Source organism: Phyllobates terribilis, unplaced genomic scaffold (assembly GCF_046119375.1).
Source record: "Phyllobates terribilis strain yellow unplaced genomic scaffold, ASM4611937v1 Scaffold_5__5_contigs__length_657084704, whole genome shotgun sequence".
Classification (NCBI taxonomy): Eukaryota; Metazoa; Chordata; class Amphibia; order Anura; family Dendrobatidae; genus Phyllobates; species Phyllobates terribilis.
The window spans coordinates 135594980-135610283 of NW_027362765.1; the positions used below are offsets into that span (position 1 = coordinate 135594980).

General features: G+C 40.9%; 1 protein-coding gene across 1 annotated transcript in view; it reads left to right on the top strand.

Annotated features, from left to right (window-relative positions):
• Positions 1-15304, top strand: part of LOC141272373 (chloride channel CLIC-like protein 1) — a 282354-nt gene that overhangs the window by 180291 nt on the left and 86759 nt on the right. The gene's annotated exons all lie outside the window — the stretch shown is intronic.

Below are 15304 nucleotides of genomic sequence, written 5' to 3' on the forward strand. Positions count from 1 at the left end.
TGTTGTGGTTTATTTTGCTCCTAAATTTATATCCCAAGTTTTCATCTACTGCCAAGAATAGTAGGGGCGCAACAAAATAGTTTCGCCTAGGGCGCCGTAATCTCTCGGCCCGGCCCTGGATACTAGACCCACGTCTACCCTAGCAGCCCCTATTGAGCCTGTCAGCTTTTCTGCAGTACTGCACACTACTGACTGTGCCCACTTCCTGCACTAGACACTAGCACTGAGTTCCCCCTCCCTCTTCTGGACTTGCTGTCACAGATAACCCCCACCTGGACCAAACTGCAGCCCCAGAGGGTTCTAACTTTGGGAACAAGCTCTTAACCCTTTTCAGTGTCAGAAGGAGACTATCTCCTTCACCACCACTACACATGGGGTTGTTTCAATCTGACAATTTGGCTATCCCTACTGTAAGGGAATGCAAGCCCCATTCTGCTGTATAAAGGTAACTGGCTACAATCATAGAGCATATTATATTTCATTCCATTGAAATCTTTTGATTCTTTTCCAGTTGATCAACTGTGTGTCTCATATTAACTGACATCACAGCATATGTATGAAAATGTTGTCCCAAAAACTACCTTGAAGGAGTTTAGATGGACTGCTTTATAGTCTTAAAAAGAAGCAGTGTGTGCACCTGTAAATGGTGCTGGCCACAGAGCTTCATTGTGCATGGTGCTGGCTGCAGAGCAAACACATATTAGTGTATATTTCCTAGGGTACAAGTTGAAATCCAAGCCCATATCCATTTGTTCTATTGGTAAATAATAATAGATAGTTGGATGCCCCACAACAATGGATAGTTGGATGCCCCACAATAATGGATAAGATGCCCCTCAACAATGGATATTTGGATGCCCACCAACAATGGACAGTTGGATGCCCCACAACAATGGACAGTTGGATGCCCCACAACAATGGATAGTTGGATGCCAAACAACAATGGATAGCTGAATGCCCCGTACTAATTAGATTAGAGAGAACCTCTAGAAAGAATGGTTCCTGCTCTGTGGGACACTTCATGATCTGATGAACCAACACCATTAAACAATAATATTTAGCAGATGTATATTGGTTATCAGTGGTGTACTCCTATGATTTCTTGTTCAAACCCATTTTCTGTGTGTCTTGCTATTTCTGTCCCTTGCTTACTTTTGTACATTTTCTGCTTGTCGTTGATTTAAGCAGATTTTTTTGAGTGTTACTCTGTCTTAACAGCTATCAAGCATCTGTTGCCCCCTAAACCAGCATGAAACATTCTTACTTGTGGAATCACACAACATTTCAGTATATGCTCTGTGAGGCAGTGAGGGGGATCATATGCGAGGGACGGTATGTATCCCCCAGGATGTGCATAGAGAATTTTTTAACCCACTGGAGTGCATTGCAATCACAGACACAAGGGTGGTTGCAGTGAAAAATAAAAGTAAATTTGGACTTGGTCAAGCTATTTGGCCAAGTCAGATTTAAGAAAACCCAACATGGGCTTTTATTTTTGGAGTGACCTACAGGATGGCAGTGGGGCAGATCACTCCCTCCAGCCTGGGTCTTACGAGTGGCTCATGGCCACAGTTTTCCATTTAATCCTGCAGCAAAAGTTTGGGTGTGTCAGTGGTTTGTTTGCTAGCAGCAGAGCAGGAGGCTCTGTGCACTGTAAAGGCCCCGTCACACTAAGCGATGCAGCAGCGATCCCGACAACGATACGACCTGTCAGGGATCGTTGCTGCATCGCTAATACATCGCTGGTGAGCTGTCAAACAGGCAGGCTCACCAGCGATCAGGGGAGCAGCGATATCGTGGAAAGACTCGTTCCACGATGTCCTGCTCCAGTTACCAGCCTGCTGCAAGTAGGAGCAGGCTGGTAACTATGGTAAACATCGGGTTACTAAGTGCGCGTGTGCCCCTAGTAACCCGCTGTTTACCATGGATACCACTCTGCTACCGTGTGCTGGAGCCTCCGCTCACCGTAGCAGAGTGGTATCTATGGTAAACAGCGGGTTACTAAGTGCGAGCGTGCCCCTAGTAACCCGATATTTACCATGGATACCAGCCAGATCGTTGGTCCCGCTGGTCACACACAGCGATGTGTGCTGGCCAGCGGGAGGCCAACGACCAAAAAATGGTCCAGGACACTTTGCAACGATCAGCGACCTCACAGCAGGGGCCTGATCGTTGCAAAGTGTCACACACAGCGACATCGCTGGTGAGGTCGCTGGTGAGTCACCAAAACCGTGACACAGCAGCGATCTCGCTAGCGATATCGCTTAGTGTGACGGGGCCTTAAGCCTGTGTGAAGGCATAACACAGGACTGTGAAGGCAACGTAAATGGCGCACCTCAGAGTGAAACAGTGCGGCCGTACATGGACTGTTTAGACCACCCAGCTGTGATCCAGAGGACATCATTTGCATTTTAGTTGAGAGTTTTTGCAAATAAAGACATTTAAGTTGAACTTTCATTGAGTCACTGCCTCATTACTGCATCTAAAGATCTGAGGTTGTGGGTTGTAAGTAATCACCTAGGCAGGTTAACGATGCAACAATATTTTATTGATCACAGCCATGGTAATAAAGCAATTCCAGGTAAATAGCCAAAAAACAGTTCTCCCAGTCCTCAAGTTCCCAATCTGGGTTCATTAGTTCCACTGGCTTTGTATAAGGCCATACTCACAGTCTCCCAACTTTTGGTTGGCCCACAGTTTTCGTATCTCCAGTCAGTATAGTCTGTAGCCACAGTCCACCATCCTCTAAACGGCAGATAAAACGATGAAAGCCCAGGTATCCAGTAACAGCAGTCCTTTTAAGAAAGTGTAAATCCAAACGACATAATCCATAATGGTAACATGTTTATCCATTCATCCTTCCAAGTCCACGGTCTCCATCCTCTTCCTTCAATCCTTCCACACAACTATATCTAAAACATGTCTCTCCTTTTTTCACTGGGATCAGTACCCTCCCAGGTCAGAAGTGATCACACCCACCCCCTTAAACATTCACTGTTCCCTAAAACAATGAAGAATATTCTAGAAGCCTTCCTCTGAAACTGCCTGTAAGACCCCCTGTGGTGACGGCTCCACTATGTCTACAATCTACACACACATAATGAGATTATTGGCTGCTGGAACAATGGACTCCTGAGATAAAGATGAGATTAGTGGAATGCTGGACATTTTACAAGTGAATTTTACATACTGACAAGTAAGCAGAACTATATAAAACATAACAAGTAAATCACTAATAATACACAATAATAATATTGACAAAAATGGTGGTCCGTTGCTGGAAAAGTATCATAGTCTTTAGTAAGTGGACAGATCCTCACACCGCACAGTGTGAACACCGCCGCTCTACAGCTGGAATTTTCTCCCACTGGATGGTGTGCTTCAGATTCATCAACTAGGATTAAGCCAAGCTAATACCAGCAAATTAGAAAAGTGTGGAAAAAGATAAATTAGTTTGGTCTCTGAAACCCTACTTGTATGTGATTAAAGAGTGGAAACTGAGGTTTCATAAATATGTTGTCCCACGTGAACACTTTATGCTTCAGTGACGCAAATACATAGCATTATCGGTTATAGGAAGTTTCGCCCCCAGCAGTTCGCCCCCATCTGTTCGTCCCCAGGTACATTTCGCCCCTATCATTTCGCCCTCAGTAAGATTCGCCCCCGCACGTTTCGCCCCCGGACGGGGGCGAAGTGGGGGCGATATGTGCGGGAGTGAGATGTGCGGGGGCAAAACATCCTGGGGGCTTAATGCTGGGGACGAAATGTGTGGGGGTGAACTGCTGGGGGCGAAACATCCAATTCGCAGAATTATCTGCCCTACATGATTTTTAGTTGTCTGGAGACGCATACGGTAGGTCTGCACAGGAGCTGTGCAGACAGAACAACAAGTTACCAAACTTTTAATCAAAAATGTTTCAAAGTTGTTTCATTTTTGAACTCTTGTAGAGAACTTTGCCGCTAATGATTCATGTGTCTAAACATCCTATTGTATGACTAGGGTTTATATTTTTTGACCTTACAACAGGTGTGTTATCTGGGATTTCATGAGACCTTAGTGTATATAGTCACATTCATGTAGCTCATATTGGCTGCACACATTGCATGATATAATAGGAAGTCTATGACGTAGGTGACAACCCACCACTCTCAGTAGTGAGGAGCGAGGGTGAAGAGCATAAACACATGTTCCAGTCAACAACAGCACCTCCTTGTCTTATGTTCTATTCTTCTTTACTATATTTAATTAATGTCGCTTCCCTGTAATTTCCTCTTCTTTCTTTAGTCATGCAATAGATGGAATCGTGTTTTAGGAAACCACACCTCGTGTACACACTTCCTATGCTCTTAATATCTTGCATTAGATCTTGCCAAAGTAACCAATTAACAGCATAAAATCCATAGCGAAGGCCAAATCATTCAGGTCCTGGACAATTATGTTTATTTAGTCCTAATGGCAGTGAATTGTGGGTCAATAGAGTCAGGTCAGAGGGGGAGATATTGTGGAAACATATGAGCCATGTTCATGTTCTACATCACGTAGCAGTGCTGTAGTCTCCAACCTGTGGCTCTCCAGCTATTGCAGATTTAAAACCCACAGGGCCGCTATTACAGCTAGCAAAAATATCGCAACCCACCTTTGCCAGGCTACAAAGTACCAGATTTGCCTAGTGATGTATTTTCTATGTCATTACTTTGGGAAAGAGGAATCACAAACCAGATGGGAAGAAAATAAAGGCCATGATACAGCTGACGGAAGATTTTGTCTCTTTTTGATGACACCAGTGTTGAATTTCTCATCTTATTTCAGTTGATGACTTCCTTCATGTTGCATGAGCAACTTGTCACGGAAAATCTTTTAAACATAAGCCCTGCTCTCAATATAAGGCTAACTTTCCATGCAAAGTACCAGATCAACCCCTTTAATAGAGCCTTTAATAAAAGAGCCACCGTGTTTCCATAAATAGTGACAATCAGAGATTGCCCCTATAAGGAGTACAGTGTTTTTCAGTTAACAGTGCCAAACTGTGCCAGTAACAAAGTACCTTCATAAGTAGTCACTCACAATCAAAAATTATCACCATGGACAGTTCAGGACTCTTCATTAAAGAACCAGCCCAGCATTTTTTTTATTTCAGAGCTGGAGTGATGTAACTAATGTAAGTTCCTTGTATACAACTTGTGACTGACCAGAAGTCAGAGGTAACGATAAAAAGTTCTCAGTGTAAGTCTATGAGAGCCTCATTCAGGCCTTTTTCTAGCTCTCATAGACTTACATTGAGTAGTGACTTCCAGATCACCTAGCAAAAACTGGAGCGATCTGGCAGGTCACAACCTGCAGAAGACTGGTGGAGAGGCGCCGATAACAGATGAAGACGGCGGCTGGTAAGTATAGCACAAGGGGCAGGGAACTTTGTTTCCCACTCGACACCACTTCAGCGGGAAAATTAAAATAAAAATGCTGAAGTGGTGCTTTAAGAGTCTTAGACTTCCCCAAGTAACAGAGTCACATTATCCTTATAAACATTGCAGAGCTCCCCCATAAAGTTACAGACTGCTCTAACAACAGTGCCAAAGCGTTTTCATACATAGCGACTACAACAGGGTACTATTATAAGCAGTAAAAATCTCTCCACTGATTATTGTACCGTCAAGTTCCCTCATAACCAGTGCCAGCTTGAAAGGCTAAAACTAGACTATATAAAACAAGTGTTACACTTCTACAGTACTCTCTTAGCTGCTACAGTCATACACTTCAGCCCCGCAGACTCAGTGGAAGAAAGAGACTGGGAAATGTTAGCAGACCTCACCAGTGTGCCATTTTCTTTTCCGTTATTAGTTTTGTCAACCCTCGTCTTATACATCTGGTTTTCATGCATCTGAATTTGTCCTGACTGGAGAACAGTATCAAACAATGTCCACATGGCAGGACTGTGGGACTGTTTCACAACCCTCATTGCACAAACTCATTGTCCTTCTGCTAACCTTGTTGTCCTGACTCTCCTTCCTCCATATTATTCCTTGACTCCTTGTCATTTTGTTACACAGTTATCTTGAGTTTGATGTGCCAAGGTAGAAGTTTCAGAGCTTTTCTAACCCCATTCCCAGCCCATTGGCCTCTTGTATGCTGTTGGTTAGTTGTACTTTGTAATAACTCTTATTGCTTAATACATAACGTTTAAGCAGTTGGTCAGACTACATTATTTTCTTGACTCCCACATTAACATGTTAAGTGGTACGAGTCCTTGAATTTTTTGCACCAGATCGTTTGATAGTAGGGCCCTAATGATGGTATGGACCTGATGGTTGTGGGTCTTTATCAACATGTAAGTTTATTGGGAGTTTCTGATTTTCCCAGAAAGTTCTGATAAGTTTAGAAGCATCTACTATCACTCTCTAACATTTAAAAGGGTTGACTAGGATTCAAATAATGTGTCTTCTTTTTTCCAAAAACAGAATTACGCCTGGGCAAAGATTTTGGATTTCGATCCTGATGGCTAGCTATAACTTGCACTACCATAGGAGCAGATCTTACAAATTCTGTGGGTCGCCTGGAGGAAGGAAAGGGGGCAGGTTGGCTATATCCCTTATTTTATTTACTAGTGAGAACTGGTCTTGAGAATCCCTTCAACATTGACAAAAATTGGTACAGGGAATTAACCAATAATTATGGAAAGCAGATGGCGGCAAATAAACATTACACCCTCCTGTCCCAGGTGTTCGACTTTAATCTTTGCTATGCGGCTCCCTCACCTTTATGTACTGTGTGAGTTGCATGACATCTTATGAAATCAATTTCTGCTTTTTACTCTTTGTTTCTTGTGGCATCTGCTCCCCAGATCATCTTCACAGTTATGATTTACATAGTCTTTTACTTCTATCTAGGAAACTTAGCACCATTTTTTCCCAAAAATGTTTCCCTCCATTAGAACGGAACATTCTTCAACTTCATAGAATGTTGTTAATTAACTTGTTTATAAATCGGAACACATTGAGAGCCCCTCTGGGGCTTCTGAAACATGTGAACGGGTGGAGATGTCATTTGAAGTGGACTTTTCTTTCATTACCTCTGGGACTTTAGAATAAGAAAATATATAATCGGTGAGTCTCTTGGGTGAATCTAATTTCCGACCTGAGAAAACTAACACTGAAGACAGACTGATGAATTAGTTACAAAGATGTGAGGCAGAGATATAGCTGTAACCTGGTCAAACATATTAAGAAATTGCCACTTAAGGCTATGTGCCCACGATGCAGAAAGGCTGCAGATTTTTTCAGCATCTCCCTGGCAGGAAAAACGCATGCGGATTTTACATGCGTTTTTCCTGCCAGGTAGAAACATTTGTCAAGTGTTTTTGCATGCATTTTCGCATGCGGGTTATCAAGCGCTTTTCCAAGCGATTTTAGCATCACTTGGAAAAGTGCTTGACAACTTGGTCACACTATATAAATCCATGCAACAGGCATGGATTTATATAGTGTGAGCAAGTTAATAGTTAAAAAAAAGAATAAAAATGGTAAAAAATAAAAGAATAAACATTATACTCACCTTCTAATGGCCCCCGGTCTCCTGTACGGTGCGTCCTGGCTCCCCAGTGGCTCGCGATGGTGTAAAAGCACCTTCCATGACGTCATTTAGTTATGTGACAGGTCACGCGACCGCCGACGTTCCTCACATTACAGCTTCTTAACAGAGACTGGAGCATCAGACCATCATCTTGAGGACCAGAGAGTAGCCAAACCTTTGTGCGCCATTTTCTTACACCAAAAAGAGACATCATTCCATACAGAATATTCTGTAGAAAACAGAACTGAAGAATAGTAGAAGACCTCTTCAGGGAAGGAGCTGCTACGTTCTCTGATCTCTACTTATGCCAATGCTCTCACAGAATTATGGGTTACAAAATTGAAGTCGGAATCAACTATTTAGAGAAAATCACGAGGCACTATGTAAAATAAATAGCATCCAAAGACAAAATGGAGTTTATTCTGGAATTTCCTCCAAGTTGCATGCCTCAGTCCATTGACACGATGTCCTTTCTTTGGTGAGAGCGTTGCTGGCTGCCGTATTCTGAATCGCTTGGCACTATGACCTGTTTATTATGAGATGATTTACAAATGACTTATTAGAGATCAATTTTATCTCCTTTGTGAAAACAAAGATTATGATGCAATTAATAGTGGAAATGCACAAGTTCTCTATAGAAAGAGGATGGATCCTTACAATATTGTTTCCTTGTTGGCCCAAGAATCTCCAATCCAATGCTGGATTAGTGCCCAGTTTGATACAGTGGATCAAGCCCATCAGTTGTGTGAGCAGGTTCACTAACTGCAGATCATGTTTCTATTCACTGATACAAACAAGGGACTTTAAAAATATTGAGGAATTGAAACCAGTGACCATCTCCGCCAATCCCATAAACATGAATGGAGTAGCTGCAGTAATGTGCGACCATGGCGCTCCATTCAGTGAGGTAGATTGGGTGGATTGGAACCCGCATAGGCATGATTGATGGTTTTCCACCAGTGTGACTTCCAGCAATCAGACATGTCTCACCTATCCTGTGGATAGATCATAAATACCTTTTGTGTGAAAACCTCTTTAAGCTTTATTTACGCATACCACAAATCATCCCTTTAACTGATACCATCTACAATAGTAGTAGTTCATTGAGCTATAGGATTAAGCTGGGTAGCAGCTGAAATGATATGACTGAGGATCACTGTTCTTACGGAAACGCTGTAAATCTTGAATTTTATGGTCCCTACATTTTATAGAATTATCAGAGCAAAAAAATATGTTCTTTATTACAAAGTTGCCTCACATACTTTACAATTACTAATTTTTTCATTCTTTCATCAACCCCTTTTCCTGTATAGTAAACCATTTTTTCACGTTGCATCGTCCACATCAGCTGTCAGCGGTCATTGTCTGCGTGATCATAATGCCCTTCCTTAGAGGTGCCGCACCATTTTTCTGAGGGCTAAAAACCACAGATGTACCTAATCATTACCCTATTCTTCACAGCGGACAGTGAACGTGAACTTTCTGCTTCTTCTCCGTCTGTTCCTCAGATTTTTAAAGTTTGACACGAAATTGAAAAGGTTGTAGCTTCTTTTTTCATATGTCAGTGCAAGGAGATGTTCATGCCATGTTATTAGATGTGTGTAAGAGATGAGCACTTCCCCCAACACTAGAATTTCTCGAATGACACCAGGAACATAGCTATAGGGTACAGAAGTATGGGTCACACCCAAGACTTAAGAAGTTACCAGAATTATAACTATGGCGGGATGGTTTCATGATTTTATATGAGGCCCCATGAGCTTGTACTCATTAAATCATAGAGTAATGTTGTGATTTATTTGATTGGTTATCTTTAAAATGTAAATATAATTTTAAATATGTTTGCCATAACTCTAGTGAATACTTGAAAAGTTATAATAAATCTTATTAGGGCAGCAGTATTTTCTTTTCTAACTCTCTATTGTCTGACAAGAAGGAGGGTGATGCAGTTGCAGTTTCTCTCCATATCGCTAAGACTGGATGCTGTGAGAGGGGAGAGGATGCAGGAGTGGGGAGGTGTCTACATAATTCAGAGTGATGTGCGTACTAAAAAGCTCAAATATGCATGAAGAGGGATAGTAAGCAAAAGATCCCCAACCGAAAAAAAAGTAAGTGCTCATTCAGATGTAAATTTTAACATACACCATGTGTTGTCAGTGTTTTGGGTTTTTTTGCTGACAATGTCTAAATAAAAGAAAAAACTGAAACATGTCCTACTTCGGTCCAAACTAAACTCTCTCTCTCAAGTAAGAGAAGCTTGAGAAATCTCCATCTGAATTTTTTTTTTTTGCATGGGAGACTGATGAAAATCTGATCCAGCGCAATTATGAGAGCTTCTTTTGTCTCCTTATTTTGCGTATGAGGAAAAAAATAACTGATGTTAGGTTTAGAATTTCTAGCCGTTCTTCTATCTTGGAATCACATTAAAGGTAACAAAATGACTGTTCAAACCAAGAAATGGTGTTCGGTGCACAATTAGCGTGGCCGTTCAGTACACCTTCCCACCTACTTGTACTCCCATTTATATCCGCCCTTCTCTGGTTCCTTTAATGACAGAGCTGTCAATTAAGGAAGTGGAGAGTGGACATTGATGAAAAACAGGTAGGTGAATTAGGTGTACTGAACTGTTTGGCTATGCCAAGGATGCACCTATCGCCAGTGCTTGGTATGAACAGTCATTTAGTTCTAACAGACCCCTTTTAAAAGTGGAGATCTTGAGAGGGCTTCATGATCATAGACCTTCTGAAAAGTCACAAAGGTCTCTATCTTGGTGGCTAAGCAATGTCAAAATCAAATTGGTCTCCTGTAATCACCCTAGTGGAGCACTATTATCATAACTCCATATCACTTCATAACTTGGCAGATTTGTTATTCAGGATCCTGTTCCCAAGAACGGTGGGGGCTATAATGCTGACCAAGCTATAACTAATGAACAATTGTTTCACAGAGACACCTGTTCATATACCAAATTGGGGCAAATGAACATCATAGTTGGAGTCAGAGCAAGGATCCACTGGCAAATGGAGGCTTTGGCTTGGGTGGTTTTGAAGCCATTAAAATCTGTATTTTCCTGGTTTGTGAGAAGTCAAACCGGAGGAAGCCTCCAGACATATCTTTAGGTGGCCAACCCTAAAGTAACCAGCCTATGTTTTATATAGGTAGGCACTCTTTAGGATGCATTGTCCAAACTAGACTAGTGTAAGGAGCTATGACAACCCTTAAAAAAGACACAAGAATTACAGGATATGTCCAGATCATGATTGCATATTAATGCAAATTTAAAGTCAATCAACTTAAAAGGACAGCCCCCCTACATCATGTGTGTCTGATTACATATTCTCTATTTATGAAGATGTATTGCCGTGCCATGGTAGCACCGATTGGACAAGGTTAAACAATGATGCAAACCCATCATATCAAGTTTATAAAGCTTAGCACTTGGTGTCGTCCACTGGTTTTCTATATGATGTAACGAACAATTTTACCGTCTTTAATAATAAATTTTCTTTGAAAGAAAAGTAATAACTTAAGGCAAATAGCTTGCAGACACAAGCTGAACATCTTAAACCTATAAAATGGGGCCTTATGTTGTTGCTGAATATAGATCGCATAGGAGCACAGCTGGATTCTCCTCCTGAGCTAAGACGGATGGTGGATAAAAAGCTTCTCTACTGGAGCAGAGTACATATGAAACATTAGAAGCGAGCAGCAGCGTTTGTAGAAAAATCTGGAAGGGGCCCGATTTTCCCATAATCTTGTCAGCTACAGTAACGATAATCAACACATAATTATGAACATGCTTGCACTTCAAATTATTCCACGCCCCCCAAATTTGGTTTATTAGATAAATATACAAGACTTCTGCACTTTGCAATAAGCCAATAATAAAACAATGGTTTCTCCAAATTCCTTGAAAAAGGCCATTTTTAATTGAAAACTGCAGTCTCAGAACTATTCAACCCCTGTATGACAAATAACGAGTAGTGTTAGAACTTCTGGCAGCATTCCCGAGGAACATTATTCCAATATAATCCTCCAGTTCACTAATATTCTTGCGTTATGAAGAGAGTGGTCTAAAATCTTTCACAAACAAGGAAAATGATATAAACAGATAATAAAGGCATTAAATGTTCCTATGGATGCAACTAGAAGCAGAGTTCACAATTTTAAAGTTAAGGAACGTTAACCACACTACCTTGACGTGTTAGAAAGGAAACCATCACCGTCTGCCACCAGATTCCCAAGGAGGCCAGGGTTCAAAAATACTTGAGTGACTGTAAAAGACCTTTGCACAGTAAGTTGTCTACAAAACACCGAAGGTATTCATGCCCAAACTCCAAAACATAACATCTTTTTTTTAATCAGATCATTTTTATTAAGAAAATTACACAATAACGTTATATACAAAGAGAGATCAGAAGAACAAAAAGATTTTCAATGTTACATGGTATCATTATTTATTATTGTTATACAATAAAGTTGTCATCTTCTTCCAAGGATTAGATTTTTTTCATTCCAAAACATAACATCTACTCACCCAAAAGCAAAGGAAAAGTAATCTCCAATATGCTCAAACCATATAAATAAGTCACTGAAGTTTGGTTGGTGATTCTGTTCTGTGGAGCAATGAAACAAAACTAGAACTTTTCAATCCTATATATCAGCATTCTGTCTGGAGGTGGAAGAATGAAGCTTATGCTTAAAAAAACACACTGCCTACAGTGAAGCATGGTGGTGGCTTGGTGTTTCCTACAGAAAAGCATGGCAGTGACTCAGTGATGCCTATAGTGAACCATGGTGGTAGCTCAGTGATGGCTACAGTGAAGCAATGCAGTGGTTCACTGATGCTCTGGCCCACTTTCCTTCCTTTGACACTGGAAGCCTACAATATGTGGAGGGCAAAATCAAGTAACAGGAAATTCTAAGAGAAAGCAACATACCTTCTGTGAGAAAGCTGAAGCTTGGGCATCATTGGACCTTTCTGTAGGAGAATGATCACACTGTTTCATAGCATACCTCAAAGTCCACCGAGACGTTGTTTTAGAAGTCCTGAAAGATTCTGGAGTGGCTGTCACACCCCCTGATTTGAACTTCATCAAAAATCTTTAATGGGATTTTTAGAAGTCTGTTGCAACACTGAAACCCAGGAATATTGGTGCGCCATAGTCCATTACCCATGAGTAACAGTTATTATTAATGGCTATTGTGTGGTGGCTAACATGTAGTGGAAATCATCATCATGGGTATTGATCATTAGGATAATTGCTTATTATTGTGTATATTCATAACTTATTACTTTATTAACCCTTTTCTGACATATGCTGTACTATTACGACACGTCGGGTTCCTCCCTTTGATGCCGGCTCTGGCGCTGAGCCCGCACCTTTCCGGGCACATGACAGCTGATCTGTACAGCTGTCATGTGCCCCTAACAGCTGTGTGTGGAATCGCGATCCACCCGTGGCTGTTAACATGTTAAATGCCGCTGTTAATTGTCTGATTGCTATGAGCGACGCCCAGTGGACGGCACTCATAGTAAGTGAGCAATTCTGCTACACACAGGCGATCTGATCATCGCCTGTGTGTAGTACAAGCGATCAGACAATTGCAGCTTCTAGTCTCCCATGGAGACCATTGAAGCATGCAGAAAGTAAAAAGAAAAATGTTTTTAAAAATATAAAAACATATATATATATATATATATATATATAAGTTTAAATCATCCCCCTTTTGCCTCATTCAAAAAAAAAAATTCACATATTTGGAATCGCCGCCTTCAGAATCGCCCGATCTATCAATATATAAAAAGAATTAATCCGATTGGTAAGCTGCGTAACCCGAATAAAAATTTGAGACGCCATAATTAAGTTTTTTTGGTCGCCGCTACATTGCAATAAAATGCAATAATGGGCAATCAAAACTTCAGATCCACCCCAAAATTGTATCAATAAAAAGCTCGGCACATAAAAAATAAGCCCTCACCCGGCCCCAGATCCCGAAAAATGGAGATGCTACGGGTCTCAGAAAATTGTGCCGTTTTTTTTTCCACCACTTAAATAAAAAAGAACCTATATATGTTTGGTGTCTACAAACTTGTAATGAACTGGAGAATCATAATGGCAGGTCAGTTTTAGCATTTAGTGAACACGGTAAAAAAAAAACAACTATGGAGTTGCACTTTTTTTGCAATTTCACTGCACTTGGAATTTTTTTCCCCTTTTTTCAGTACACGATATGGTAAAACTAATGATGTCGTTCAAAAGTACAACTCGTCCCGCAAAAATAAGCCCTCATACTACCATATTGACTGGAAAAATAAAAAAGTTATGGCTCTGAGAAGACAGTGAGCAAAAAACTAAAGCACAAAAATGGAAAATGGCCCGGTCATGAAGGGGTTAACCAGGTCTGTAATAGGTATTTTGTGTATTGTATTATTTTGATTGTGTTGCCACTTTCATATGCCCTCAGCCTTATTCCCTTGGGGTTTATGATTGTTCCACCTCCTTTTCATTGTGTAGATTCATTTCATTGTTTCTTTTAATATTTTTAACTGATGTACCTTCAATAAAGTTTGTGATATTTTTCATACATTATTTGCATCATTTGGTCATTTTCATGCTTTATCTATAGGTTAGTTGTATATGCATCACGTTTGCAGCAGCTCATAACAGCCGAACGTGCTCTACTAAGTACGAAAGACGCTTGTCATGAAGGGGCTCAATAATTTTGAAGTTGCAGTAGGGTTGAATTTGGAGAAACCACTTGCTATATTAGTTGTGTTGAGCTATTCATATAGTTCTAGTCTGATAATCAGAAATACACTCTATACATTGTTAATGTGTAAATGACTATTCTAGCTGCAAATGTCTTGTTTTTATTGCAATATCTACATAGGTGTATAGAGGCCCATTTGCAACAACCACCACTCCAGTGTTTTAATGGTACATTGTGTTTGCTAACTGTGTAAGAAGGCTAATGAATGTTTAGAAAACCCTAGAAAACCGTTGCACAAGTATGTTAGCCCAGCTGAAAACGGTTTGGCTGATTTGAGAAGCTATAAAATTGACCTTCCTTTTGAGTTAGTTGAGAATCTGGAGCATTACATTTGTTCTATGAAACTCTCACAATGGCCAGAAAAAGAGATCTTTCATGTGAAACTCAACAGTCTATTCTTGTTCTTAGAAATGAAGGCTATTCCGTGCGAGAAATTGCCAAGAAACTGAAGATTTCCTACAACAGTGTGTACTACTCCCTTCAGAGGAGAGAACAAACAGGCTCTAACCAGAGTAAAAAGAGAAGTGGGAGGCCCCGCTGCACAACTGAGCAACAAGACAAGTACATTAGAGTCTCTAGTTTGACAAATCGACGCCTCACAACTCCTCAACTGGCAGCTTCATTAAACAGTACACGCAAAACGCCATTGTCAACGTCTACAGTGAAAAGGCGACTCCGGGATGCTGGCCTTCAGGGCAAAGTGGCAAAGAAAAAGCCATATCTGAGACTGGCTAATAAAAGGAAAAGATTAATATGGGCAAAAGAACACAGACATTGGACAGAGGAAGATTGGAAAAAAGTTTTATGGACAGACGAATCAAAGTTTGATGTGTTTGGAGCACACAAAAGAACATTTGTGAGATGCAGAACAACTGAAAAGATGCTGGAAGAGTGCCTGACACCATCTGTCAAGCATGGTGGAGGTAATGTGATGGTCTGGGGTTGCGTTGGTGCTGGTAAAGT